Source organism: Alligator sinensis, unplaced genomic scaffold, assembly GCF_000455745.1.
Source record: "Alligator sinensis unplaced genomic scaffold, ASM45574v1 scaffold50_1, whole genome shotgun sequence".
NCBI lineage: Eukaryota > Metazoa > Chordata > Crocodylia > Alligatoridae > Alligator > Alligator sinensis.
In genome coordinates this window covers 2,106,305-2,130,889 of record NW_005842059.1, presented here as the reverse complement: position 1 = coordinate 2,130,889, position 24,585 = coordinate 2,106,305, and the positions used below count along the sequence as shown (strand labels likewise).

General features: G+C 52.6%; 1 protein-coding gene and 1 long non-coding RNA gene across 4 annotated transcripts in view; one reads left to right on the top strand and one right to left on the bottom strand.

Moving 5' to 3' along the window:
* Window positions 1–23,258, bottom strand: part of GNG2 (G protein subunit gamma 2) — a 104,217-nt gene extending 80,959 nt beyond the window's left edge. For 2 of the 3 annotated variants that reach the window (XM_006023091.3, XM_025203505.1), the window contains exons 1-2: window positions 23,203–23,258; window positions 6,076–6,214 (exon numbers count right to left, since the gene is read on the bottom strand). The gene's annotated coding sequence lies outside the window, so the exon portion shown is untranslated. Of the gene's footprint in view, window positions 1–6,075; window positions 6,215–6,413; window positions 6,431–23,202 lie in introns of those variants that run through there. The other variant, XM_025203504.1, reaches the window with a different exon arrangement.
* LOC112550222 lies at window positions 7,318–14,297 on the top strand. The gene is made up of 3 exons (XR_003093935.1): window positions 7,318–7,430; window positions 8,456–8,586; window positions 14,264–14,297. It is a non-coding gene; the product is annotated as an uncharacterized LOC112550222 (long non-coding RNA).
* Window positions 23,259–24,585: the final 1,327 nt, after the last annotated feature.

Sequence of the window (24,585 nt, the reverse complement as noted above, 5' to 3'; positions counted from 1 at the left end):
AGGGAAAGCAATTGTGCATGGATCCGAGCAAATCTGGATCTTTATCAGAGGCTACATTTCACATCTTCAAAGTCTCACGGGATGGCTTGGATAGGGGTGATCCTGCTTCAGGACCTCCAGAGGTCCCATCCCGCCCTACCCGACTCGGATTATAGGAAGCGTTTTGTCGTGGGCTTGGAATACCTCTATCCAGACCCGGCCTCAGCCTTTCACAGGCCTGGACTTTGCCATTCGCTGGACACGAATCAGACCCCAGAAAGGAGGAACAGCAGAGCTAGAAGAGAGGAAAGAGTCCCAGCAAGAAGAAATCAAGCCATGCCCATGTGCCTGAAATGCTGGCTTTGGTCTGTGCTACACACAAAGCCATTGAAAGGATAATGTGGCCCCCACTCCATCCATGCCAGGGGATAACGGTGGCCCTGATATACTCAGCAGAAGGGGCAAACCCCTCCTGGGGAGAGGATCCAGTTCAAGGGCTGCTGTGGCACCCGGGCCAGGGTATGCATTCAGAGCCACCTCCCAGTGCAGGATTCCCCTGACACCCAGGAGAGCTCTCCACCGACAGCGAGGGAGTCTCTCCATCTGAACTGAGCGCTCAGTCACTGTCATCGAGAATGAGTCACTTGTGCCAGCGAAGCTGAAGGGTATGGGGAGTCCCCACCCTCGGAGACCTGCTTCAAGGCTGACTTCAGGCTCAGGCAGACAGCGCTGCCCTGACAGACACTCAGAGGAGGAGCTGTCTCCCAAGCCTAATGCAGCCCCACGTACATTCAGCCCCTGCAAGCGGAGACAGCGCAGAATCCAACGCCCTTGCAAGCCACCTGCGAGCGTGCAATAGGTTGGACTTGGCCAAGGACCAAATGAACAACCCCTCCGATGCAGCCGGCTCCGCTCCACATTACAGCCCTCCTTTGTCCGCTCCCACCACAGCAGGCAGAAGCTGACTTAGGAAACCCACCATCGCTCCAAGGGCAAGAATGCGTCTGTTTTGGGAGGGGTAAAAATCCCGGTTGCCACCCAACCCGAGCAGAAAGGAGTATGGAGGAAACAGGGGAGCAGCTTGTGGAAAGCAGGATAGAAGAAGGTAGAGCGGGCTGCCCAGAGCCAAGGGCCTGAAGAACAAACCAGGCGGGTGCATGTGCCACGAAGTGCAGCAGACCCCAAGGACCCAGCGCGAAGGCAGCAGAAGTGAAAACAAGCACGGGCTGCGGCAGGAGAGCAGCATCCGAGGCATCGCATCAGCACGTTGCTTGGGCTCTGGACAGAGCTCCATGAACGGGACTGGAAACCGTCCTCAGGGAGGGCCGGGGTTAGTACGCAGAAGGATCGGGAGGAAACCCCACGGCGAGTTTGTGGTGGGTGGGTACGGGCCACGTCTCCCTCCGGCCTCGCTGACCTTCCACTGCTGTTTCCCACGGATGCCGGTCGAGTTCCCCACGTGTCTGCAGTTCCCAGCCTCAGGGCTTTGACCTTCCCTGCCCCCAGAGGGGTGGGGGAAGGCACAGATGTCCCATAAGCAACACGAGACCTGTGCTGCTGCAGAACAGGGGAGGACAGTCCCCCAGCACAGCACGCGGGGCCTGCCCCTCCATGCGGGCAGCTCTGCCTAGCTTCCCCCTGCAGGAAAAGACCCCCAATTCCCCTACGCAGCCCCAGGCCTGACCACGAACTCCCTAGGGAACCCACCCCCTCCTGGGAGCATCTGGGGTTTTTTTTGCAAAACTTGGGCCAGCAGCTGCTAGGGCCCGAAGCTCGGAGGCCACGGTGGTTTTTTTGCTAATTGTAGAGTCTAAAGCAAAAATGACACCTGCTACGGCCCAACCTTGGAGCCTTTGCAAAGGCAAAATTCTCCGCAGGCCTCCACGTGGCATTGGCCGTGGGTTGCAAGTCCAGATTCGGGGCCCCGAGCCCTTCTGGGCGTCTCTGAGGCCACAGAGCAAGTCTCTCCCGGCGAGGGCTCTCAAGAGGATTAAACGTTTTGTGCAGGATTTTCACGTTTGCTCAAGAACATGAGAAGCCAGCCAGCTTGCCAGGCCTAATTACTATGGTAACTACAGGCACCGAGGCTTGGTTTTCTTCTGAAGTGACTCAGGCTTTTAAAAGCAGAAGCGATGCCTCTCCCGCACACAGTTTTTAGACTGAAAGATTGAAAAGAAATCTCACGTGCTTTGCAGGGACGCTGTTAACTAAGGACTATCCTCACATGCTCCGAAACGGTGCTGCCGTGATCTTCAGCTTCATAATCTGTTAGGCCTTCCTCTTGTTATGTACTGGGGGGGAGCGGGTGGGAATTAAGCAACCTTCACGCTTTTTGCACAGCTCCAAGATTAATCTATGTAAATCCCAGCTCTAAACAATTTACAATGTCAAATTAATTGGATTATAGTGATAACGTATCAGCTTCCATTACGAAAAAGCTTGCGATTTCATGGCCTGCCTTACAGGTGCAACTCAAACTGTTAGGAGAAAGAAGAGCATGGGGTTGGCAAGCAGTGTGCATGGAGGGGGGAGTCTGGCTTGGTGGGGTAGATCCTCCATATAACCAGGCTCAGCTGTGGAAAGCGAGGAACCAGAGAGGGGATGGCCCACAGACCCTCTTCTTGACATCTCTTGAGCATATATTAACAACCTTTAAAGCAGCAGGACTTTGGCTGCCGTGCTTCCCTTGCTTTACCTGCGGCAGGTTCGGTGTTACGTCTTGCGTGGTGTCAGGCTTGATAAGGGTTTGGACAATAGGTTTGTATGGGATGGTTTGGATAGGGATGATCCTGCCTCAGGCAGGGGGTTGGTCTAGATCAGGGGTTCCCAAACCGTGGTGCATGTACCTCTGGAGGCACGTAAGGCATCTCTGGGGGGTACGCGGGAGAAATTGTGTAATGGCGGATTTAGTTTTCATAATAATCGCTGGCATTTAAGGGGTTAAAATATAAGAGGCATACTGGTAGGGGTACGTGGGCAATCGGTAAATCCGGAAACGAGTATGCAATAAGAAAAAGTTGGGGACCCTCTGGTCTGGATGACCGCCGGAGGGGTCTGCTTCTCTACGACCTCTCATCCTGCAGCAAACGGCCCCGGGGTCGGGCAAACTTTACAAGGAAGCATTTGAATGCGTGGACTTCCCATGAACAGAGGAGGAGGAAGAGCAGAGCCTCCTTCCCTGCTCAGGCTGGGCACAGCTCTCCATGGCTCTTTCTAGCTTTGCTCACTGGGAGACAGCTCTGTTCACCCTCCTGCAAGGCAATGCTATGCTTCCATCTTTCCTCCAGGCCAGACCTGCACCTACCAAATGCTGCCCTCCACTAACCATATATTCTAGGCCTCTCAGCAGCTGCCTTTTACTGGAGTGGGTTTTACTGGCAAGCTAGGAGGAAAAAGGGTGAATCATTCACCTCAATGTGTGTTGTGGATGGTGCTACGGAGCTTAAGTGACTGAGCATCCATCCTCCTGAAATAAAACACTCCTTTCTTCTCCCACGGCACAGTGCTTGCGAAGCCAGGCCGAACCGGAGTCCCGGCTGAATGGTAACAGCCACCCTCTGCACTGCACCTCTCAGATCTTGGAGATGGGCCTGTTCTTGGCTCATCCCTCTAGGCAAACAACAAGCAAAGAAAAGCACACATAAAAGAAAGCCAGTGCTCTGGCTAAAAGCCAGACAGATAAGGTGCCCAGCTATGGTTGAGTGCTCAGTGCCGCGGACGTGGAGGTGAGCAAAAACCTCTGGGGTGGGTTAGAGCAGCCTGGAGACTGCTCTAATTTGCACTCACAGCCAAGAACCCAATGCAGCTGTTACGGCAGCTGGAGACTACCGGAGTCAATGAGAGGCCTGGTCGCATTGCCTAGGTTAGCAGCTTGGTAAGCAGAGCGGTGAGTTGCTGCTACAGGGGCTCTCCCGTACACAGAGAGGGTCTTGCAGCAGGGAGGGGAATTTCAGGCTGTTTTTTTCTGGAGCCACGCACAGACACCAGACCGACCGTGGGTCACGTCAGTGAGCTGGCAGCGAAGTCACAACCTGATTCATTAGTCCAGAGATATTCAGCTCATACCAATTCATCACTCAAGCACCCCGGCACAGCTCTGAAGCACACACATGGCAGTATTTAGGAGCAAGGCTAAGACTCTCCTTCGCAGAGAAATGCAGGAGGGAAACATTTTGTCTGAGAAACGCAGGGAAACGAGGTCAAAGAAGTCAGAACCCTAGACGGGGCCTCTCTGAAGTCAGCTCAAGTCAGAGCCCTGCCCGAACCAAACGGCCTATCCAGTTATCCTCGTCGAGGCAAACCAGCTCTCATCATAGAGGCACCTGGAGGGACGTGCTCACACAGCACCCACCCTCCTCTGACCCCCCCAGCCCGATGACCAGGTCACTCAAAGGCTGGCCGAGGGCACCTTTCAGCACAAGTCCGGAGCAGAACTCGAACTCAGGGCCCTGGAGCCACAGGCAGATACCTTCACACTTTGCCAGCGCAGCGCGAGTAAATGAATCCTACCCGGGTTTCCTTGAATGCCAGGACCAGTCGGGAGACGGCTCTAAGCACTACCCCATGCGGGTGCTGCCTCGTCTGCAGAGAGCGACACCCACCTGCCTTTCCCCAGCAGCTTCCCGTGACTGTACCCTCCTCTGTCCTACCACGAGCAGGGGAGGAAGGCTTGGAGGCTCCCCACACCTAAACGCAGCGCGAATCCACAAGAGCAACACCCGTTAATGCCAGGCCCCCGGGGGAGCAGGCTTCTCCGGCGCGCTCTGCATCCAGAGACCGAGGCTCAATATGTTCGTAACAAATTGCAGGCTCTGGTGAGAGCTGAGACGAAGAGCCTTGTCAGTGGGACTCCCGAGAGACGCCCGCGATGTCTGGAACCGGTGCCGCACCTGATCTCCAATCTTTTCGGATTAATCACATGCTGCAGGCAGCTAAAAAGCAAGGCCCTTTGTTAAGGTCTGGTATTTCAGGGCTTATGCTCCCAGCCTGTTCCATGCTCCTTCTCGGACAGCGAGGTGTGGAACGTGGTCCAGCGTTACCCGTGGGCTTGCTGCGACCTCGTGCCGCCCAGGCAGGGGCTGGGGAACAGCCCTCCTCAGACAAAACCACGAGGGATCACAAATTGGGATGAGCAAGCCTGGAAACCTAACACCCCTGGCTTTTATTTTTTTCCCCCCGTGGACAACCACACCCTGGTGCCTACAGCTGTCTCGGCAAGGCTCCATCACAGCAACTGCCGGGCTGGAAAAGCACGGTGGCACGACACACAGCCCGGAGAGTAGCAACCGCAAACAAGGAGCTTCAGTTCCACCTCCGGCACCCCCGAACGCTGCTCAGCAGCCTTAAAAAGCCATTAGCAGGAAAGCAAATGGATCGCGCTGCAGCCCATTTACACCCCGGGCCCAGCTCAGCTTCCCTGTCTCACCAGCCCCACGCCTGACCCGTGCTCTCTAGCTGCCGACTCCACCTATCTTCCGACTGCTTCATTTCTGCCTCCCAGCGCCCACCCGTCCCGATATCCTACAAGGCCCCCCCAAAACTCAGTGCTCCCTCACCCCTCGGCCTAAAGCACAGCAGCCAACACCTTGGTGCCAGAGTCCAAATATTAAAGCACTGGCAGGCTATGGGGGTCACGTGCCCTGATAAATACTCTTATATTCCAGGCTCCTTTCCTATCGGCTCCTAGCCCAGCTCCTAAATCCCGTAGGAAACAGTTGAAGTGAGAGCTGAATACTGTGTATAAGGCTTTAAAAAAAGGGGGAGAGAGAGAAGTCTGTTTTCTGGAAGTGGGGGGGGGAAGGGAAATCAATACTGTTTTGCTCCTTCTTAATTAAGGGAAGAGCAGAGGGAGCGACCTACGCAGACGGTCGTCAGGAGGCTGCTAGAGAATTGATCGGCAGGCTAGCGGGACTCATTTATACCGACGGTCACGGGGAACAAAGGGGTAGGGGAAAGGATGGTACCAACCGCAGCCCGGCGCCGAACACAGTAATGCCATAATCAAAAGATTTGTGGTGTATTAGAAAAGACCCATTATAATCCCCTGAATAAGTGCCCAGCAGCACACACAGGGCCTCATTCTCAGCCCTGACTTACCCGACACGTCGACCCCGGCTCTCTGAGGCTCTTTCACCGCGTTAGAGACGGGCTTTCGCACGGAGCGGTCCCGGCGTGCCACACCTACTCGGGAGATGCAGGCAATTTCAAAACCGCCAGGGCTTTCGGCTAGCGCTTCCTACGGAATAATTAATCGAGTCATATTTCAGTTCAGCCACCGGCCATATGGCAGAAAAGAGGATTAAAAATCGCAGTCTCAAAATGCATTCGGCGAAATCCAGTTTATAAGCACAAATGAATACATAAATCAGGGCGGCGGTGGAGACAGCAGGCTGCCGGCAGAAAGGGAAAGGTTGCCATCTCGGGACGCGGCTAACCTTTCCTCTCCTGCAGCACGGAAAGGCAGGCTCAGCTCAGGTCCAAGCGGCTGGGTCACAATGCAGAGGGGTGTTTGCCGGGCAGAATAAAGCTGCTTCTTTGTCATCTTTGCAAGGGCAGCGGGAAGCTGGGAAGCTGGCCAGAAGAGGAGAGTCCAACGCCAACCCCCGAATAACACAGTGCACCGATAAATTGGATTTTCAATGACTTTCGTGGACTAGACCCAACGAGGACCAGGCAGCGGACATTCATCCTGTCCAGCCTGCTGAGGCTCCATCCCTCCCTCCCAAACTTGATTAGGCTCTAACTTTATTAGCAACGAGCTTGCGGGTCTCGTTTAAAACACAAACCCGTTCCCAAGCCCCCCGCGACCGAGGGGAACGCCGACCCACTCCCGTCTGCCCCCCACACCCGTGTTTTCCCCCTGCACGTTCGTCACCCGGGACCACGGCAAAGGCGCCTTTGCTCTGGTGACTTTTCTGTGTCGCTTCCTGCCACCGCACGGAAACACAAGAGCCCTCGGAAAGTATTTTGAAAAAAAAAACAATCGCTGCACGAAGGGCGGCGCGGGGGCAGGGGATCTTTGGGGGGCTAGGCATGAAGTGTTGGGGGTGGAAATACTTGAGCTTTGGGAGAGGGGCTGTGTTTTGGAAAGGGAGCACTGGCATGGGGTTGGGGGATGAGTGCTTGCCTTTGCTTGGCAGGACCAGGCGAGGAGGGACAGCGGGCAAAGAAGAGCTACATCCACATCCCTTCGCGGCGGAGCCGGGGCCCGGGCAGGACGGGGCTGAGCCGCGCGGGGAGCGGAGCGGACAGACGTGCAGCGCGCTCCGGGCCCTTGCGCGCACACACACACACGCATGCACACACACAGACACACACACACGCACACCCTTACCTGGACCCCGAGCCAGCCCCGAGTCCCCGGGAGGCCAGCCCTGAGCGGCGCCGCACCTAGCCTCCTCCCAGCCCTGGGCAAACTTTTCGTATCAGCCCCGCCTTCACTGGAGATAATGGTAATAATAATAATCATGGGACAATGGGGGGGAAATGACCATTTTGGGGCCCCCTTTCTGTCTGGGCGCCCAGCTCACCCATGCCTGTGTCCGGGTCTGGCCCGCACCTTGTCCACACACCCCCTCGTCCAGCCCTGACCACCCATCAGGATCCCTGGAGCCCAGCCTTGACCCCTGGAGACGCGCTCGGCCCCGAAATCCAGCAGACCCAGCCTCGGACACCCCCCATCACAGCCTCCCACCACCCCGCCAAAACCTCCCACACCTGGGCCCTCTCCGGGTGCCCCCCAGCCAGCTCTGAGCTCCAGCAGACGCCTCCCCACCTCCGCCCCGGGGCTCCCTGCAGCCGGCGGGGGAGCTGTCCCTCTGCCACCTGCGGTTGTGTGGATAGGATGGAGGATCTCCGGGCCGGTCCAGGGCTCCAGCCATGGGGCAGCTCTTGACCACTGTGATGGAAATGAGCAAGGCAGAGTGGAAAAGGGCGCGTATCCCACCCACGATCCCCGTCCTGGAGCACCCTCCAGCAGGGTGCTCGCTTGGGCCTGCTAGAGCCCTGTCCGGTCTTGAGAGTCCCCCTTGAAGCCAGCTCAGGCTTGGCTTGTAGGGCAAGAGGGGAGCCTGAGCTCCTTCCCACTCTGCGACGGTATCCGTGAGGTCCTTCACCTTCCCTGGTGCTGTGTGGCTCTGATGCAAGGAGCTGGCATCCGGTGCTCCTCCGGAGAGACGGACTTCACCCCCTCTCAGGGTGACGCAGTGGAAGCCACAGCACCGAGCAGCACAGCCGAGAGCCTCTTCAGTAAAGGGGCAAGGGCCGCCCAGCCAGAGGTCCTCCATCTCCTCCAAGGGATTAAAAGCAGTCCCTCTGCCCCCGATCCAGCCGGCGCAGCCCTGAGCAGCCTCAAAAACACTCCACTGTTCCCTTCCAGTCTTCCCCAGCTCCCCAGATCTCTCCCACCCAAACTTTTCTGGTTTTAAACTGTGTCTTCCAGCCTGCTCTCCCTTTGGTCATGTTTTTCTCTCTTTAGCACTTCCCAGGTGCTGGCTGCCTCCCCTCTGTTGATCTGACAACACAGCCATACAAGACTGCTGAGGCTAAAGGTTTTCCGTAGCCAGCCTGGGCACGTAACCCCTCCTTCTCCACGCCAAGGCCAAGGAGGTAACCGGAGTCATACGATATTATAACAACAAGGCAAACACAGTTAACAGAAACACCGCAATAAAGCACGTGGTCCAGCACAGCAAGGCAAAGAAAAAGTATTGGAGAGCAAGGCTGAAATGGGCGCTTATCCTGCCCATAGCTTATCTCGCCCACAGCAGAGCTCCAAGGGATGTGATCCCATCCCTGGAGCTGCTAGCAGGGAGGCGGCGGGGAGCAGGTTCATGAAACGGTTGTAGAGCTGGTCAAAGATCAGAACTTCTGAAACTTATGTTCAATTTGGCATTAGAGATGCCAGCCTTTCTCTCCAGAGGGAGATTCTCCCAAGCCATCCTGGTCTGGAAATTAATTGAAGGGGGCAGGACTTAAATCCAATAATTTTGCCTGGGAGCCACCGCTTCCACACCCTGAGGGACCAGCTCAGGTCTGACTTCCCGCTCTATGCTGGGCCCTGAATACCCCTGTTTGAGCTGGGCTCCCTACTGGAGACAAGTGCCTGGATGCTGGGCAGGGAGCCTGGAAGGCCTGAGAAATCCCCAGTCTACACGGCAGTGGTGCCCAGAGCCAGGGATCTGGAGGCGCTGAGGTGCCTGACCCCAGCAGCCACAGAGCCAGCAGCCTGCTATGAAGTGCGCAGCCCAGCACACATGCTTCTGTCGGGACCCAGCCTGCCTCGCTATTGAAAACAGCACACCTCCATAAAGCCGTGCGGTTTCAGTGAGCATGCATTTTCCCAGGGAAGAACTGCTTCACTGGCAAACTCCTCACCTGTTCTAGCCACCCATCCCGCTCCTCCTTCCAAATCCCGTGTACACAAGGAGTTGCAGCTGCCTGGGGACACGTAGCATTTCCGCTCGTGCAACAGGAGCGGTGCGTAGACCCAGGTGCTAGACATGGTCTTGCTCTCTCTAAAGTACGTCTCCCTGAGGGCAGAGCCAAGTCTTGCAGTAAGGGGGAGAATAGGGATTGCCCAGGTGATCTGAACTGAGGAGTCAAATCCACCTCTTCAAAAGGGACTCGATTTGGACCACTCACAAAATGTGCGCGCTTAGAGGCAGAATCTGCACTTGTGTGCATGCCAGCAGGTACCTGCCCATGGAAAGCCTGGCCTTCATATGTCTCCCTTCCTCACTGACAAAGAAAAATATGCCTTGCAAACATGTTTTATGGGCATTAGCTGGAGCAGCTACATGTACCGCGTGGGCAGAGTTAAGGAGGTTGGTTTATGCTATTTGCCTTTATAAAAAAGATTGAATTAAATTTTAAAATAATATCATCTAAAGTGGCCGATGAGAATCTTTCCACGATATGAAAGCTTCAAAAGGGGACACTTGCAAAGAAGACGGTACCATAGGGAAGTACTGCTTTATAAAGGAGTTTGGGGTTTTTTTGTAATATTTTTTTCTGCCCAATATATGCACCTAAAAATAACCCCAGTTCAGCTGTCAGTACCTGATTACATCAACAGATCAGGTATTTGGAAGTCTAAATAACTTAAATTGTGCATCAGGATAATTGTTTGCACCTGCAAAATTGCAGGCACCAGGAGCAAAGGCAAAAAAAAAATTGCATTTGTTCTTTTCAGATACTATTGACACCGGAGGTAGAATCTACTGCATATTTCCCCCTCTTTTGGGATTTTTGCTGAATGTGGCAGGTTTGGGTGGTTCAAAATGGCTCATCTGAGCCACCGGCTCCTGGATCATTTGGGGGCTGCGGACCAAAATTCCCAGGGAAATCAGGGGCCTTTTTGTATACAGCAGCTCTATTAACACTCTTAATGAAAGCTACCTGTATGTTAATCAGCTTGGCTCAGGCAACATATGGAGCTGGTTGGGAATCTGATTAACAATAAAGGTGGTAGGGAGAAGGAACAAGGTGGGGTGTGGTGATGCCTTGCTAGAAGGCATCGCCCCTGCTCTGGAGTGGGGAGACAGGCTGCCAGGAATGCAGGGAAGCACAGATATTTCTGCAAGCATCACATCTCTGAGTCCCAGACTGCCCATTTACCCGCCTGTCAGATGCCCAGCTCCAGGGGCGCCGACTGGGACCTCTTACCGCTCTGTGGCTACCGATGCATCGCAATCACGAAGGTTTTACAAGGGAAGTGCTCTACTAACACTGGTGTTTTCAGAAAGAGCTTTTGGTTTGGGTGTCTGCACCATGTCTCCAGGCCAAGGCTCCCACCTGGGCCCTGCTCATGCACTCTCAGTCACCCGTGCCAATCCTAGACGTACAGCCAAGTCGCTCCAAGGGTGGAGACTCTCAAGCATGCCTGAGACGGGAGGTTTAGGGGTAGCTTCAGAGGGCACCTCTGGAGCAGGCTCACCTCTGCATTTCCAGGCTCTGTGGGTGCATGTGCACGCACATGTGTAAGCAGGTAGGGCATACGCCTTCCCTGAGGTTCCTGGAGCTCAATTTTGAGCAGTGCTTTGTGCCCCAAAAGACCCATTAAGCTTAGAGAGTCACTAAATAAAGGGACCGTTATATGTTTGGGGGCTCAGGTGGTCTCACAGTCCAGTCCTCATACATTATAAGCCTTGGCCTGTGTCTCCAAATGGTCTCAGCCACTTTCTGATCCCAGGTGTGTAACCGCTGACATGTAGCCCGGGTAGGGACCCAGGCCTGTAACTGCTGACACACCAGCATGGAAAGGGATGACCTGTGTGACCTGGTCTAATCTCTTGCACGTCCCATAACCTCATTCTCAAGATGATCCAAACTCATTTTAGAAATAATCAGGTTCCCTCCCTGACTGCTGCTGCTGGCAGGCTGCTCCGGACCCTCACCATCTCTGAGAGCACCCAACCACTTCCCGTTCCCTTCCTCAACTTTATCAGGGCCAGGTCATGCCCATCTGCTCTTGCACCAGGGTTGCCTTTTTGGCTGAATACCTTGCTCCCTCCCTGGTGTTTAACCTGCGGATCTGTTCATAGACAGCCCCTCCATCCCTTCTCAGCCTTCAGTCTTCAAAGAATTAACACATTTTGCCATTCTCAGGGGTGTTGGGTGTTGGATGGAGCCTGGGCTGTGCCAATGCTCTGCTGGGACTAAAACCCAGAGGTTTCTGGCTAGGGGGTCTTGTCTCTGCAATTAGGGTCAGACTCAGCATCACATTTGGGGTCAGGAAGGAATTTCCCCCATGGTCAGACTGCAGGATGTTGGACTAGATGGCCTCCAGAGGTCCCTTCCAGCCTGACTTCTCTATGAAACAAGCTGATTCTTGGTTTGAGCTCATCCCTTTTTGGATGGGGGTGACGTGTCCAGACTAATGGCTTTCCAAACCAATGGCATCCACTGAGTGGCAGGCGTAATAGCCCCGCCGTAAGGCCTCCCAGTGAGTGCCAGCCATAATAGCCCAGCTGAATGCATTGGGTTAGCACATGTGATGATGTGTCCGTCTAGCGGCTGTCTTCTTGGGCTATAACAGCCTTCTACTTAGAACGAACACTTTCTCCTTTCCTGCCACTAGCAGGGGATTGAGGTTTTGGTTAAGTCAGTGGTTCCCAAACTCGGATTGCGTGCCACCAGTTTAAACCAATACAACCTTAAGTCCCACCAGCAAAAGTTTCAGTTCAACCTTCAGTACTGCCAGCAAAGTTTTGTCATCTAAAATAATTATAATAAATATGTTCACACATACCACCGACAGGTTGTCTGCGTACCACTGGTGGTACCCACACCATGGATTGGGAGGGGTAGGCAGCTACTAGATTTGGTCCTTATCAACACCCTTGTTGTATAGACACACGAGCACAGCCGCAACTTGCTGCAAAGGCTCAACCCCTGAACCACAGGTGCCACTCTCACGTGGCATCTTCTATTTGCATTTTGATAAGCACGTGTCACCTAGTAATTGCTTGAGCACTTAACACCTGCCACCATCTCATTAGCAACAGATTTCTGACCTACGCCCTAGAAATGTAAGGCTTCATTTATATACCTGCTAGACCCATGCAATGATATAGTAGCAGCACATTGGGTGAAAAAAACCCATTGAGAGATGCAGAGGTCTCAAAGCATTTTGCAAGCTGAATGCAAAAAGGCTCATTAAACCTAGGAGGCAGGCCACCATTCTGGTTAGTCACAATGAGGAAACGGAAGCAGAGCGGGTAAGCGCCTGGCACTGAAGAAAAGCAGAGACAAATGCAGAACTGGAGACCAAGCACTCTCCTTCCTGCCTTGTCACCGCAAGCCCTTCCCTCGCCTTGCGTATCTCTGCAAGGGCTCCCAGCCCACGTGGGACTACGGAGCATGGAGCCATGTTGTAAATGATTATTTTGACCAACTTAGTATGTAATGCTGGACTTTTAAAAAGCTCCCAGGGCTGGATCATGGACCTGCAGTATAAATCATCAGAGTGCCAACGAAACTACAGTCATTCGCACCAGGGGAAGGTCTGGCTTGAACCTTTCAGTCTGAATCAGTTGCCCTGCCTGGGACTTGCTAGGATTTCTGTATGGCTGCAACTTTTCCTGAGCTTGGCATGGAAACACAGGTTTCAATGCAGTCAGAGATGCTGTAAGGGTACCAACGAAGGCATCATGGGAACAAAGACTTCTGCTCCCCGGGACGGACCTTATTCCCTGCAAAACAACTGATCGCCCACACGCACGGTCCAGCAAGCTCGCACTTTTAAATACAAGTATCATTTTCTGCTGTTGCATTCTTCTAGACTTTCTGTGCATTTCCTGGAAAGGATGCGATGGACTGTGATAAGATGGATTTCCCCTCCAGTTGCCATGGCAACGCCCAGTGACTGATTTCCTATGTTGCCATGCGAATGCGGTGTGTGATCTCGGCCTTTGCACAAGACAAAACAGTCAGCAATCGAACGAGAGAGAGAGAAAGCTAAAACTTCTTTCCTTAGACCCATACGTTCTCATGGTAAATCCATCCCCGTCCCGGGTAGCAGGCCTTCTTTTTCGGCAGTGCTGAACATGAGCAGAGGGATCGGGCAGCACATCTCCTTTGCCAAGCGCCTGCTGGAAAAAAAAAATGACAGGGCAATTACAGAGGTGTCATTCCCTGCGGTGACTGCGATTCCAGCAGGCTGCGAGTTCTGAGCATCCATTTTATTTATAGCACCGCCGCCTCGCTGGCAATTTTCACTTTCATCCAATCGTGCCGGGTTTCATTTTAATTACAGCCGAAAAGATTCACAAGTCTTCATTCTGCGTGCCTGCATATTGCTGTTTGGCATCTCGCACATCCGCTCGGGGCTCATCTGTCAGCCCAAAGACCTGTGCTAGTAAAGGCTAACTTCAGCTGAAGAGGCACCTGTATTAAACAGTCCAAAAGAGAGGATCTGTATCCTATTCCCACGGTCGCTGTCCTGTGCAAAGCCCTGGATTTGCTACCCCATTGCATAGGTAAAGCAAGAATGCCGGTGGCTGACATCAAGGCAGAAACGGCTCATGATCATAATGTCGTAGGAGGGCTGGTTTGAATCTGCCGGGTGTAAGACTTTCGCATCTACTTTCTCAAAGCCGCAATCCGAATTACGGCATGCCAACACCCTAACTAAAAACCAAGGGCGTTATTAGAGTCTCGTCAATCGGTCACCCAAGCTTTTCAAGCCATTAAAAAAAAAACAAACCCTCAAGCTGTGACTTCACAAATAATTTAAACTTGTTTTTTTCTTTTGCCACTTCCCATTTCCTTTGCTTCTTTACAGCCCAATGTGCCGAGAGAGAGAAAAACCCCCCCACTCACAAACAAACCTGCAGGAAGCGAGAAGAGCGCGTGACATAGGACTTATGTAATTTTGCTTCTTCTAACATGCAAATAAAAGTTTTCGCCCTGGCCCAAGAGCATACATGCTTCTGGTTCAGTCCTCTCGCTTTCGGGAGGCTAACAGCTGACCCCTTTCGGCTGCTTTCAGTAATACGTAACGGTGACAGGTGTGTGCTCTTCACATGCTTATTTTCAAGTAGCTAAAAAAAAAAAAATTAAAATACATGCAGATGCTCCTAAAGGCACTAGCTGAGGTGGGAAAAAATGGTGTTTGAAAGAGTTGGCTGAAATTTTTCAAACGTCACTGAAATGTCAACTTAAAAAAAAGAAAAAGATTTGAGACATTTTTAAAATCTGCTCTCCAGCTAGCTGAAGTTGTTCCTGTTTTCATTTTGAAAAGAAAAAGGAGAAATAACATTCCCAGGATTCCCAGTAGCTGCCTCGTAATTTTGTCCATTTTTTTTTGAGCTATTTGGGGGTCGGGCTTGATGATCTGTGGAGGTCCCTTCCGACCCTAGAAATTAGAAACTATGAAGCTACTTGTTGTTTTTTTTAGGGGATATATACAGATTGAGGGTTTTTCCCCTGTTAAACAGAGCGAGGGGTTTGCTTGTTTTTGCATTAGAATAATCAAGTCCAGGTTCGCCTAATTTTGTGAATTTTTCTATGGAAAGATGATGTCCAATTCAAGAGCTTGACTGTTTGATTAGCAGAGTAGACATGCTTTTTTGCTGTTCTGGTTATTGCTTTGTTAAATATCCGTTTCATTCAAACTCCCGACAGCCTCTTGGGAGGAAAGCATTTTTTTGGTAAATAGTTGAACACCGGGAAGAGCCTAGGGCTCTCTAATCAAAAAAAAAAGATCGAGACAGGATAAAAACAAAGTGTGATACATTTATCAGGGTGATGGGACGTGTATGCATGCCATAGCAAGGATGGGAGCTAGTGCCCCAAGAGCTCCCTCTAGTCCCATCTCCTCTGTTCCCAGAGCTGGATATTCCCCTTATATTGAAGGAATAAAACGCTTTGCAGGGTCTCTTCATAAAATCACGAATTGGCCAAAAATCCAGTAGAAATATCACCCCCTCCCCTCTGCTTTCCTGGTGAAGCAGTAATACTTCCAACAGTGAGCTATGTGGTAGTATCATCGTGCCCCCTTTATAAACCCAGGGTGCATCCACACCTTGACTCTTGTGCCCACCCCTCAAAAAGGATACAGAAGAAGGGCAACAAGGATGATGAGTGGCATGGAAAGGTTTCCATATGAGGAGAGAGGCCAGGCCTATTCAGTTTTAAAAGGTTTGGGGACCTGATAAGGGTCTACAAAACAGGGAAAAGAAATCAATAGGGATTTATTATTTACTATCTCCTACAAGAACTAGGGGTCACAATGAAATGAGTAGGTTGTAAGTTTAAAGCTAACAAAAGGAAGCCCTTTTTCACCCAGGGTGGGACTCACGGCCACCAGATGCGGTGGAAGCCGGCAGCTTAATCAGGTTCAAAAAGGGACTGGACACGTTCTTGGAGGAAAGGAGTTAGGGGTACAGCCTCTGATGTAGATCTTTCTAGACCATAAATGCTGGAGGCTGCAAGCGAGAGAGGAACAGGGGGAAAAACCCTGGTCAGACCCAGTCTGCTCTCCCTTTCTGTCCCTGTGTTACAGGCAAGATGGACATACGGTAAATGGACCCAGTAGACGGCAATTCTTATATTCTTTTGTGGTGTTAAGTCTTCAGCAGCCACTTTGTGATTTCCTCCTAAAATGAGCTGTGGAGCAGCTACTTTTAGGGAACTCTTGTCCATAACGAAGGCGGGGGGGGGGTAATGTTTTCCTTGCTTGTTTTATAGGTGTGAAGTCACTTGTCCTGTCTGTACTGCTAGACTGCAGAAGACACGTCCTTTGCCATAATGCCACGGGCATGGCAAGAGCATCAAAGGAAGACACATGCTGTAGTCTAGAAAACTCAAGAGATACTTCCGTCCCTTTAGCTTGCTCAAAAGGCCTGGAGGGAACCAAATGGCATGAGTTCGAACAGCAGCATGTGCCTGTGGATTTGAGGACGGGCCTAGCGGGGGGCTGCAGAACCTGGAAAGAGGTTCTCGTGGTATCCGAGGTGAGTGATACAGGTCCTATCGCTCATCCGTGTTTGCTGGGCTATTTGCAATGCAGTGAATTAGTTCAGACCTGCACAGTAAGATAAGCAACCCAACATGAGCACTGACGAGTTGGGAGGCTACAGAGGTGCTGGGGGAAAAGCAGGGATGGCTTGGAGAGCCCCAGAGGAAGATTGAGGTCCAGAGTTTCCCTACTGTCAGCCCTTTTCTCCTGCACCTGGGCACTCCCTGTCCCACCTGTAGCTTGTCTAAGATGAAGCAGGTTCAGGCTGGCCCCCCTTTGCTTTTGCATGAGGTCTGTAAATGCTGTGTGCCCCGCTGTGGCCAACAGCGATGCTGTCAGTGAGCACACAGCATGGCTTTAGGGTGACCTGCACCCAGGCGCAGGGGCCTCTTGCCACATCCATCCTTCCTTGGATCAAACCCTAACTGCTTCCAGCTTCACTTGAGGTAGCTTCAGTGGCTTGTGTTCATGATGGGTGAGCTCAGGCTGCAACAGGTGCGGAGAAGAGGCTACCAGGATGATCCAGGATCTGGAGAACTGATCTTCTGAGAGGTGACTAGAAAAGCTTGACTCGTTTAACCTTGCAATATGCAGGCTGAGAGGGAACAGGATGGATGTCTACAAGTGCACTAGAGGAACAGGCCCTGGGATGGGAGAAGAGCTATTAAAGCTAAAAAGGTCTTGTTGACCCAAGAACAAATGGGTATGAACAAGATTAGGTTGGGAATGAGAAGCGTTTTTATCGCATTCCCAGGAGAAACAGTGGGGGAAAAGCCAGCTTCACCATGGTTAAGATGGAGCTCGATCCATTCAAGACATGCAGGATGACGTGGTTGCCAGTGACAAACAGCAGGCCTCCAAAACCCAGGAGGGCTGTTCCCCTGGGAGCAAAATTAGGCAAATGCTACATGCTCTTTGGATGTCCCCTTGATATTTCTGTACCTCCAGGCTGCAGAAGTGGCTGGAATCGGTCTGCTCAGGACACTATTAGATCTTCATTTAGAAAATAAAACGAGTTTTTATCTGACACTAATGAAATCTGGAGGATATACTTAGTAACAAACACACACACACACCACTCAGCTGTGCTCTCTCTTTCTCTTCTCCTTGCCCTCGCTCCATTAGTGATGCAATTAGCTATCCTGAATATTTCCTTCATAATTGACCACAAACAGGAACTACTGCAAACTTTAAGCAAGACTCTGAGGCTCTCTGTACTGATTAGTGCCTCAGATTGTCCTTCTTTGCTTCCATCTCTTCCAAGGGCTATTTTGGGAGGACAGAAGGGAAGCTGGTCAGACGTGATGGATTCAGGAGGCCTCAGCAGTGGTATCGCGCTGAGGGGAGATCTCCTATAACACTAATGCATCACGGACTGCCTCAAGGAGCTGATCGCACAGTAAAGGAGAGACCTTCCAAGTCATCTTCTGTACCGAAGAGCAGAGATTGCTTGGCTTCTTAAAACTGCGCTTAAAAAAATGTAAATGATGCACATGTGATCCAACAATGCACGCATGATCAAATGATGCACGTGATTCAACGATGCACACGTGATCAAATGATGCACGCGATCCAATGATGTACGTGTGATCAAATGATGCATGCATGATCCAAGGATGCACGCATGATCAAATGATGCACATGTGATCAAACTCCATCCTATCCGTGGTTACGGAGAGCACTTGCCTGGACTCCAGACGATTAACAACCTGCGTAGGAAAGTTAATTACTGCAGTATTTGCACCCTGGAAGCTAAGTTGCTATCCCTCCCAGGCAGGACATTGGACTGTGCTGCTACCATGTTATTCATGCTATGGTACCGACTCGAGGGTCATGGCCCCTTTGTGCTTGGTGCTGTACGGATTAACAACGAGAATTACCCCACCTCAGAGAACTGGCAGCCTCCAGGGCAGATGGGGCTGGGAAGAAGGAATAAACACAGATTAAACAGACAGTTCAACAGTGAAGTGGAAGTCATAACTTACCTCCTCCCAAACCAGCGGCAACCAGCAGTGGTTCATGGTCTTCCCGGCAGAGGTAGGTTGGGGGAAGGGGGTGGCAACTGTTTGTGTTTTGATGGGGTGTTTTTTCCCTTGTTTCACAGTGAAAAAGCCCGGCTTGATCATGGATGCGCTTCAGGAGAAGCAGACAGGAAGGCAATTCAGGCTACCACCTTCTTTGGCAAGGCCGAGGCAAGCGGTCAGCTAGTCCAGGGGTATCAAACACACCTGGCCCAGCAGACTGGATGAGTGGGGTGCAGCTGGTCCATAGGCCAGATGAATGGCCTAGCCATGGGCTGGATCCCATGAATGGCTAGCCCCATGGGCTGGATCAGGCCAAAGGAGCTGTGCCTTCTGCACGGGATCCAGCGGACATGGTGCTCACTCTGGCTGGTCCACAACTGCAGTGCATGCAACAGCCAGTCCACTCCATGGGTTGGATCCAGTCATATCTTTGACACCCCGGATCCAGTCAATTGTACGGATGAAGTAGAGCAGAACGACCAGGGACCTAAAATGAAGACCAGGAGGTTCTGTTTGGGCTCCTCTCTACAGCTGCACCATCCAGGGCTGTGGTACTGGCTGCAGGTGGAGTAAAAAATTAAGTCCCAGGTGCAGCATATGGAGTGAACGTAAGGGAAAGCCCCGAGGCTGGTGTCAAGCCCAGAGAGGAAGAAATTGCAGTGGTCAAGAAGCACGATGAGGAGAAGGATGTTGAACAGAAGTGACAAGAAGACGTGGCTTTAAAGCCAAGTGCTGGCCTGGGACATCCCTGAAAACCTTTGGCTCTTGCATTGAGGCTCTGGCTCATAACAATGGATCTGTTTCCTAGTCTTAAATCCAGCGGCTGGCTGGAGAAGCTAAAAATGCCTCTAAGGCACGACTCTCAGGTGGGGCAAGGTAACATCACATCCTCTCACATATCATCAGCCTCTGCCAGGCTAATAGGGGATCTTCCCTCCTGAAGCCTGCTGCAATTGCTATTGCAATCCACCCCGCACTCGGAGCCTTGCCCATGAAAGGAGATTTCCCTGGCTCTGAGTCATGTTTTACCCTGCAGTGAATAAGATTTCCAGCCTCCTCTTCCTTTGATCTGCCACCTTTAGACAGCACTTGGCAAACCTGATCCTGCTGGCTAGCAGGAGGCTGTAGTCGAGCAATAGGCCCCACTGCAGTGGCGGCTGCATGGAAAGCAGCCTGGAGAGGGCCAGAACAGGGAAACAGAAGGGTGGAAAGCCCAAAGCTGGCAAACGGTAATAGATCCCTGATTGTTCGGAGGAGGAAGACATCACCGTGGGAGCACCTGTGTGCATGTGCATGATAGGTGCATCACTGTAACCCATGCAGAGAGATGGGCCAGTGGAGCACCCAGGGCAAAAGCTTAGACCCATCCCGGGGGGACTCAGCCACCACCGCCCTTTAGTGTGACGAGGCCTCCTGTATGTCTGAATAGGGACAACAGCCCCATTCCTGCGCAGCAGATCTCTGCTCTGAGCTTCCAGCCAAGTAGTTTGGCTACCGGACTGACCAAAAGACAGAAGGGAAATTGCACCCATGCTTTGGAAATGCAAAGCTTTAATGTACCTACACTACCAAATCAAGTGGGTAGCCACTGTGGCCAACAGCTCAAAACCAACAGGGAGCATGGGGCTGTGGGAAGAGCCCTCTCATGTCCTTACTGCAGTCCTTGGTCTCCCTTTAGTGGTTCGGGTGCCCAGAGGGGCCCCTGAAGTTGGCCAGGACTGCCGGCCTGGGGATTGCCCACTCAAACGATTCTTCTGCTCACACAAAATACTACTTTGCTAGGAATATACACTTGCATTTTGGGTGAAAGGTCCCACCCCACAGAGTGGGAGCGTCACCACTCGGCTGCATGTCGTTCGGCCCTGTGCTGCCGCTCAACACCTCTCCGCTATCGTTTCCAGCAGACCCTCCACCCGCAGCATCCAGATCAAGGGCATTTGCACACAAGTAACCCAGCCCTCTTGCGACAGGGTTTTCTGGCTCTTCTCCGGCCCCTTTGCTCAGGCTTCCCAGCCATCCTCGTATCCCAACTTCACCAGCTGGGCTGCCCGCTAACCTCAGTGCTGGCCCAGCTCCCCTGCACGAGGAGCTGCATACGCCCGCTGCTTTTCTCCTGATGTCTTGCCTTTGTTCACACCTTGCTCATCTCCTACTAACAGGAGACAGTGGCCCCCCCAGGCATGGCTTCCAGCTCACAGCCATCAGCTCCTGGGCATGTGACGCCTCCCACCTGCTCTCTCTCATCACTTGGGAACGCCCCGGTTTTCCAGCTCCGGCAGGAAACCAAACCCCAGCGTAACTTGGCCCAAACTCCTTTAAAGGCTCAGTTCATCTTGGACAGAAGAGCGAGGCTGTTGGGCAGGATGGCAACTCCCAAACCCTTGGATGGGTCTGGTTTTTAGGCATGTACCTGAAAGAATCCTTCCCTTTCTATTCCTTTCACTGGATGTATGAATTTGCACTTACAAAAACCTCAGCAGAGGGCTCTGTTACAGGCTCCTCACCCTTCATGCCAGTTATCGGATTAGGAATGACCTTCAAATTGGGTCATTGGGTCATCTGAAACACTGAAACAACAGCCCCAGCTATGGCTGGTTAGCTATGACTGGGACACACAGAAGTGGGGCTGGAAGGGACCTCCAGAGGTCACATCTAGTCCAACCCCTGCCTGAGGCAGGATCATCCCGATCCAAACCATCCCAGACAAATCCATTGCCTAACCTCTTGGCAAAATGTCATGATCAACCCTGGCACAATACAAGACACAACGTCTGAACCTGCCACAGGTAAAGCAACACGATAGCCGACTACTCTGCTACTGCAAAGGATGTCAGACCAAAACACCTGATTTCTGCTCTGATATCATGCTGTAGCCAACGGCCACGTGCCCTGGCTTCTGTCTCACCACGAAACAGGCAAAGGTGCAGGATTTGCTCATGGCTGCTGGGTCTGGTTTGTGCTTACATGCACCAGCCAGGGATTAGGGACGTCAGGGATGGATGCACATGGGGTGCAGTGGTGCAGCTGCATCCCCACTCTTGGATTTGACCACACTGTGGGAGCCTCCTGGGACTTTTTTAGCCCTTTAATGGAGGTGAAAATCTCCCTCTCCCCCCATCCCCAGATGAACCCAGCCACAGCACGGTCTGGCTGGTGGCGGGGGGGGCAAGAACAGCTCTGGTGCTTCCCCAACTCCTGAAACAGCCAGGAAAGGCAAGGAAGAGAAGGAGAGGGGGGGATTTTCACCTGCTTTAGGGACTTAAAAAAGTCCCTGGAGACTCCAGAGGGTGGTATGTCCTCACTGGTGGGGGCAGAGGAGGCTGGAAGCAGGGAAGAGCCATCCCTGCAGTGAAATTTCCCTTTGGGGAATCCTGGATCTGCCCTTGAGGGAACCGAGCGTCCGGTGTGCGAGACCCACAGGGCATAGCCCCTGCCCCGCTTCACAGCTACCAGCTTCAGGCCTTGCTCGAGGGACCTGCCCCAAGTCGAGGCAGCGTGCGAGCACCAGTTCAGCCCCTGAGATCTAAGGCTGTGTGTAAGCACTTCTCTGAATCAGGACTCATGTCCTGCAGCTCAAGCTGCCGAGTTTTGTCCCCCGTGCTCAGGACATACAGGTGTGACCTACAAGGGCAGCCCAGGCAGGGTCACACACATAGCTGGGCTCAGGAGCCTGCAGTTTGGTTCCCTGCTGCGCCACAGGCTTTTTGGAGGGTGTTGGGCAAGTCACTTAGCCCCTCTGTGGCACAGCTGCCAAGCAGGGCTAACAGCCCCAGCCTCTCTCCCTGGGCATGGGAGAGGCTAAGGTGCTCTTGCAGCCTGCGAGATGCTAAGATGCTACAGGCCTGGGTGCCACGTGCAGGCTGAAGGTAGCGATACCTGCTTTGCTCCGAGCGAGGAAAGGACCGCGATGCAGATGGCTGTGGCTCTGCTACCTGCAGCCAGTCGAGCTGTCTGTAAATGAGTCACCTGGATGTTTGCATCCACGGAGCCCAACCCCGAAGGCTATGGAGGGCCTTCAGGGAGGCTAATGTAGTCTCTGCAGAAGGCAAGCACGGAGAGCTCTCCTTCCAGGTGCGCCACGTGCTGTGGGCCCCATCCAAGGGGAGTGGGCTCTCCACACCATCCTCAGCCTCTTACAGCTCTGCCTATGGTGCGGCCCAACCCCCTACGAAGATCCGGCTCAACTTTTGCAGCAGGAGACTGGGCTGGTCAAAGCCAACCAGAATCAAGGCCCTAATTCAAGAGGACCTGGGGGGCTTAATTTCCTCAGGTGGCCCGAAAAGCCCAAGCCTGAAATCCTGCACTGATCCGTGGGAGAGATTCGTTGCTGGGTCCTGGCTGTGCCTCCTGCCCTGCTTTCAAGCCCTTCCTGAAGTTGCAGTTGCAGAAACTGTTCTGGCTTTTCTCAAAGCCCAGAACGACTCCCAACGTCTACAAAGGCCTGTCCTCAAATAGAAAGTTACCTTCACCCACCTTTGGGCAAGACGCCGAAACCAAACTGAAACCAAGAACAAGAACCCGGTCACGCGCTTCCTGAGAGCTATCTGCAAGCCAGCAGCTCCTTAAACTTGGAAGTCAGAGCGCTGTTTCTCAACACCCCCACCCTGGAAATCCTCTTAAATGACACCCCCCATATTAGAAACGCCCAGCTCATGAGTTTAGCTTTGCAAGAGGTCTGTGCACTCTCTGTAACCCCCCAGCAAATATCAGGATCAGCAATCAATACCCAGTTTTTACCTTGTTCTTCATTGCCAGGGGTAGGAGGCCATCCAACCCTGTCTCTTGGCTTTCACTTCCTGGAAATGCTTCGTCCTCCTCCAGCTGACAGAAACCGTGACAATTTTTATTAATTGCCGGAGCCAGGTCCCGTCACTACCCTGCGCCATTGTCTGATAGCGGCCTGAGTGGTGCCAGCAGGGGAAGTGCCCAGCTTTGGCTCCAGTGTTTTTGGCCAAGGTCTTCTGATCCATGAAGCCAATGGTATTTTTCTTTGTGGAATAGCCATTGGGAATGCTGTTGAAAGCCTGTAGCTTTTATTTGGGAGTTGCGGCTCTGCGGAGGTGTCTGATAACCTGTGCCTTAGGGTTTTTGTCGGTGGCCTGAAGCACCCAGGAAGGGTCCCCCACCCATCCCCTCACCCCCCCAGTGAATGCTACTGGTTTCTGGGATGGGAGATCCTCTTCATCTGAAACACCGAGACAACGACCCCAGCTATGGCTGGTTAGCTATGACTGGGACACAGAAGTGGGGCTGGAAGGGACCTCCAGAGGTCACATCCGAGGCAGGATCATCCTGATCCAAACCATCCCAGACAAATCCATTGCCTAACCTCTTGGCAAATCGACACGATCAGCCCCGGCACAACACAAGACGCAACACCTGACCCTGCCGCAGGTAAAGCAATGCAATAGCCAACTACTCTGCTATTGCAAAGGTTGTTAATATAAGCTCGAGAGATCCCAGGAAGAGACATGGTGATGCCCTTGCAGTACTTAAAAACCCAGAGGTTCCTGCCTAGAGGATCTAGCTCTTCCACTCGGGATCAGCCCGATTGCCACATTTGGGGTCAGGATGAATATTTTTTCTAAGTTGGACAACAGGGGGTTTGTCTTCCATTGCAGCGTGCTTCCTCGCCCTTGGGTCTTCTGAGTGCTAGGAACCGAGTCCCCTGGCACTGCAGTATCTCCTCTGATTTTGCCCCTGGCAGGCTGCAGGTGCCCCTGTTCCCGGTGCTTCTGGTTTGGCAGACCGTGGCTGGGCGTGAGGATTTGCAGTGACGATTCAGGGCAATTCTTGGCTAAATGTTTGCTTGTGACTGCAGAGTACTGGACTTGCAGACCCAGCTATCTCCTCCCAGCCCCAGGGGCCTATATTTCAGATGCTCCGAGTTTTCCCCCTCTTGTCCTTATAAGAAGTGTGAAATGGCAGCAAGGTGTCATGGGCTGGTATTTGGGGCAGCTCTAGATCAAAATGTGCCGACAATCAATGTTCTCCATTATTACCTCGCCTCTAAAGCTTGATTTTCCCTTTCTGCCCAAACCCACTTCGAGGACAGACATCAGATTGGATTAGTAATGATCAGTGTGTGCGAGGCTTTGGTTGGGACGTAGGCATGCAAGC